We start from the raw sequence: 5,939 nt of genomic DNA, 5'->3' as shown, positions 1-5,939 counted from the left end.
ATTGTGGACTTAATTACAATTACGACGAAGGCGACTACGGCAATGGCGGCGACGACAAAGTCACAGCAGCACTTAAGGCGCTTAAAGGCAAATAGTTCAGTGCCTTTGATTGCGTTTGCGCGCATCAGCCGCCAAACAGGCGATGACGAGCAGCTACAAGCACATTCGTACATAAGCACAAAAATTGTTCCAGCTACAATTCCAGCTCCTAAGCTGCTGCTCGTATAAGTGAAGGTTTCAACAGCAGCGCCAATGCCAATGCCAACCAAGATCCAAATACTTATTAGCATTTTTATCTTGACACAGGCATATCATAAAAATATCTGACAACTTCATTTCACTGGCCAGAAATGAGGCGCAGCGGCAGTGGTGGTGGTGGTGTTGCAACAACGAATATGTAGCAGCTAAAGTGACAGCAGCAGCGGAAGAGGCGCAAACAGATAAAAATGCATACAAATGTATGGATAATGTCATCATCAACGTGCAGGCTGACAAGCGCTGGCTTGCATATTTTTCCCAATGTCGCGCCCCAAGCAAAGCCAGCTTCAGCTGAAATAGTCACTCATTCATGCACTTAAGCAGTCAGTCAGTCAGTCAGTTAGTTAGTTAGTTGGTCTGTTAGTCAGTTTGTCAGTAAACACGTCTGCTGTGCATATCCCTCGTCGCTTTGATTGCCTACGTCGCTTGGCCAAATGGTCACTGATGAAATGCAGTTGTTGGGCATCATCAATGACAACTCCGCTGAAATCCCTTGACGATTAACAAAAGTTCGGAGCAGCAAACGTTCATAGTCATATTCTCCGTACTATTGTTGTTGTTGCTGTTGTCACATTGTCGTTGCATTGCATGCGAGCCATCGAAGCATTTAAATAGAGATTACTGTGCTGTCATCGAGCAGCAACAGCAGCAGCAGCATAAGCCGTCATTTGTATTGTTGTTGTTTCACATGCGTACAACAAACTCAAATATAAATACATATTTACAAACATATTTGTGTATTCTCAATAGGCTTATGAATGTTTAATGCATTCGGTTTTGCCTTTTTACTTCTTTTTTTATGTAATTCATTTTGCTCTCTTTGCTGCATTCGATCTGGGCAAATGCTCGGCTTTGGGCCTTCATGACTCATCTCTGTGAGAAAGGAAGTGATCACGGGTAAAACTCGAATGTGCACACATACCATATGTGTGTGTGTATTTGAGTGTCTAATGTCTATGTAAAGAAGCCGCCTCTCTGGTAGCTCAGCTTTATTTACAAATATTTCTAATGGCTCAATTTGATGAGTTCCAATGAGTTCGAAAACATAAATGTTTAAGTAAGTAGTCCATTGGCGCGTTGAGCTTTGTTTATTTAAGTTTGTCCTATAGAGTCTCAGATTCTATTGCGGATGTGCATGTCTTAAATATCAAAGGCGACAAAGTGGTTTATTTTATCTACTCGTACGGGCATATCTCTTTTAGTAAAGCAGAAAATATTTATTTGATTTTAATATAAAAAAATGTCTGGGCTAAGTAATTTTTCCTCTGCAATCTGAGCAACAGTTTACTTGAAATGCTAGAAAAATCTGTAATATCATAATTTATTAAGAATGCAAGCAAAAACTGAAAATCGAGCACAACTTTAAATATTTACAATTAAGCGAATGAGTTGTCTATAACACCCACCTGAGTCTTATTTTAAATAAAAGTGCAAAATATACTGTGCAGCAGGATTTTTAGAACAGCAAAGCTCACAATAATAGCAGCGCGACAATTTGAAACGTTCTGACTTTTTTCTATTATTTATGTAATTAAAAAACAAAAATATGGTTCATACTGCAATAAAAACCATATAACTCAAAGTTTCAAACTTTGTACAAAATAAAAAAAAATCTCAATCTCAACCCCTTGAAATGCGTACCACTTCTACAGCGGCACTGGGCCAGGTATCTTGCCTTCACCTAATAGACTTAGCAGCAAAAAATTCTGCAAAGAAGTTTGTACTTGGGCTATTCACAACAAGGCAACTAATTCAAAGGTCAATATGGCCACGGCCGGATATGTAGAGGTTTAAATGCAAACTCGGAGTACTTTATTTTTCAAGCTAATTTCAACAGGGAACCAAAGGTAGTATTAAAAAAGAACGGATGGCGGAAGAGCAACTTACAACCTGCCACATCTTTAACATATAATAACACGGTTCCCAAATTGAAGATGGTGTTGCAGCTGCAGTATTCTGTACGGAATTAGGCTATGAATAGTCATACAAATTACCGGGTTTTTACAGTGTGTTGCAAGCTGAAACCTACGCAGCAACGAAAGCAACAGACTTAGCCATAGAAAGCACTCCTCCGAGCACTCAAATAAACTTCTGCATTGACAGCCAAGCAGCCTTGAAACCAATAGCAGCTGTAATGACAAACTCACACTGCGTACGACAATGCCGAAGCAGGATGAATGTGCTAGGAACTGAGGAACAAGTCGGGATCTAATCGGCTCCAGGACACAAGAGAATTGAAGAAAACGAGGAAATGGATATATTAGCCAAGCGGCACAAATCTTTCTGTAACTAGGACGACCGGTATATAACTACCTCTCTGTAAGCAACGATTAGCAATGACTCAAGAATCCAACTCAAGATGGGAAAGAACCAGCTCATGCAGGAGTGTAAACTTGTAGTGGGGATACTGACCGGGCACTGTTCCACTCCATCGTACGCGTTCCAACTGAAGGTAGGGCAGAACGATACATGCATAAGCACCGAGAGACTTAGTAGCTTAAAAAACACGCATACTTAAAAGCGCATTGTATTTAAAGCTCTGAAAAGTGAAAGGGTACATAGTCAAGGAGGAAAGAGGAGAAGTAACAGAAAGAAAAAGATAGGATAGAACAGAGGCATAGAGGTATAGGCCTGTGAAAATTTTCCAGATTCTTTGGTAAATCTGAAAATATCCTCCAGCTTGAGAAAACGAATTTTACTTGTTCTCTTGACATTGGATCCTAAAATGTACAGCCTTGCTCTAGTAAATCCACTCATAGAAAAAATGCTCTGTTCTGTCCACCTACTTTAAGCAAGAGAGGCAAATCAGGTCCTCGATGATTCCAATGTTTGGTCATACAACCCATGTGTATCCTCTAATAATGCCGACCATCAACCGAACGTCCTTTCTACCAAATTTTAGAAGAAAATTTTATAATTTTCTGTTCAGGGTTGTCACAAGACACTATGGACCGAGAATGTTTCATTTTAAAAACTCTATAACAATATATTCAAAATAGAATAAGTCTCAAAACTATATTATACGTTTTTTTTTAATTTTTTAAGAACAAAATATTTTACTAAAAATTTCTAACAACTAAATTAAATATTTACTAAAAAGATTTTTTTCATTGTACTTTAGCTGAAAATGTAAAATAAAAGATTAAAAAACATAAGAAAAAAATATTATTTTACTAAAAAATTTTAGCAAAAAATTAAATATTTTCTAAAAAAAAACATTTTTTTGATACAAAAGCTAAAAAAAAACCGCAGGTATTTCACTTTAAAATCGGTGTACAGAAATCTCAAAATTATAATTTTTCTGAAATATTTTTAAAAGTAATGTTTCACCGAAAATTTTCAACAAAATACCTTTGCATTAAATTAAAAAAAAAAAATGTGCATATATTTTAACCTAAAAAATAATTTTATTAAAAAAATTATTTGATTAAAATTATTGTTTTTTATGAAAATTAAAAAAAACAATATTAACCCTCCGTTGTGTGATGTGGCCTACACAGGCCATTCCGAATTTTAGAGGGGTATATCTTTTTATTTCGTTAAGTTTTCAAAAAACTGCGAAAATATACCATACAAAATATACAGGTCTGTTAGACGAATCTTCTGAAAATTTTATAACCATTTCCAGCGAAGTGATTATGAGAAAAAAAATACATTTTACACAAAAACTTCATATGTTAGGGTAAACGTTTCTTAAACAACGAAAGAATATAAAACTTTCACACAACGGACGGTTAAATGCTAAAAAAAATTCTAAAGAATTTTAGCGCAAAAAAATTAAATATTTTCTAAAAAGATTTTTTTACTGTATTTTATATTTAAAATAAAATAAAAAATTACAAAAATTAAAAAGAGAACAAAAAAATATTTTAATAAAAATTTTTAACAAAAAAATTAGATATTATCTAAATATATTTTTTTATTTTTTTTTTATTTTAACCTGAAAAATAAAATAATAAAATTCCAAAAACCGAAGAAAACCGAAGATATTTCACCTTAAAGCCTCTATATAGTTTTTTGAATTTTTTGAATTAAGTTCTTGTTATACTAAAGCCTACAAATAAACAAATTTTCAGAAGAATAGAGGATAAGGTTTCAAATTTTAGGATTACTTGGCACGCAATGTTTCCAGTAGCTGTAGAAAATCCAAATAGCCCTCGTATGAAAAAATATTCTGAGTACAATTTCCTTAAAAAATGTCAAACTTTAAAATGGCAATGTCATATTAGACATTTTCGCACCTGTGCTATCATATCTGAAAACTTCAGTAGCAACACTCGTTTCTTCTAATTAGAATTTTTTCTAACTCACTTCTGTAGCTAAATAGACTTGAATACCCTAATAGCCTTAAATCCCCAAGGTATTTGCATTCAAGATAGAAGTATTTGGTATAAAGAGAGTCATTTCTCTTATGAGTCATTTCGTAAGAATTCCTTCAACCGGCGCACTCGAAGTTATCAAAAGTATTTGAGGCCAAAATCAGCCCAAAATGAGTTAGGTTTACCTACTCATTGTAAAGTTCACCTAATTAACTGCGCTGTGTGTTGATGATAAACGCGAACAAGAAACACCTACCACCAGCAATTTACGAACATGAGTATATGTACCAACAACAAAAAAGCTACCGATGCGTACCAAATGAAATGCACTTGCATGCGATACTTTCGTGAGATACCCATCGAACTTTGTAGTGCACGGTGAACTAACTTATCTGCATGAATACAAGCGAACATACATACACATACACGCACAAATCTCTATGCATACACATTCACTTCTGTACGCATCAGCATTGGGGTTGCGCCCGCCCCCCAAAAGATTTTGTACACATGTTACAGTTGCGGCTAATTTCGAAAACAAAACACATGCCACACAGACTCAACCGGGCAAAGTGCCGCACAGCTTACAGCTTAACTAGTAACTTAAGTGCAAGTATGCACAAAAGTTCAAGTGTGTGGACCTACGTATGTAAGTGAATATGTACATACATAGTAGGTAAGTATGCAAGTTTCGTACCAGGTTCAGATATTGACCCACATTGGTAATTATGCATAACTGATTAGCGATTTTGTAAGGTGCAGAGATATGCCTTACCTTATCGGTTGCAGTCATCGAATGCCGTATATACATACACACACACACACATGTATGCGTTCAGCAATGCACTTGCATTACCTGCAACAAAGTTATGTGGTAGCCATTGCAAAAGCGTCTGCAGCAATGTAAATTTGTACAATCCCTGCTGGGTGTAAGTGGCTGATGACCATCGGCGTAGGTGATTGGAGAGAAGCGGTACAAGGCGAACGATTGTCAATATTGAGGTAATTGAGATCAGAATTTGATTGCAAGAAAGAAAATTAGACATATTTAAGAGGACCGACAAATAAATATAAGCAATGCCAGCCTTTACATCCAATGCATAATCTCTCTTGCCAACAAGTGTTACCTTGGAAAAAGTAGTCAAATAAGTAATACTGTCTTCTCTGGACACACAAAACTTTATATGTCTTTCATCATCCCCGACCTACTGTAGGGCGCAGAAGCTTGGACGACGACAACATCCGAGAAGGCGTGCCTTGGAGTGTTTGAGGGAAAGATTCTACGGAAGATTTTTGTACCTTCGCCCGTTGGCGTCAGCAAGTTATATATACATATATAAAATTGGCGTGTAAGCCCCTTTT

Source organism: Anastrepha ludens, chromosome 4, assembly GCF_028408465.1.
Source record: "Anastrepha ludens isolate Willacy chromosome 4, idAnaLude1.1, whole genome shotgun sequence".
Lineage (NCBI taxonomy): Eukaryota > Metazoa > Arthropoda > Insecta > Diptera > Tephritidae > Anastrepha > Anastrepha ludens.
Note: the sequence above shows the minus strand (reverse complement) of the source record.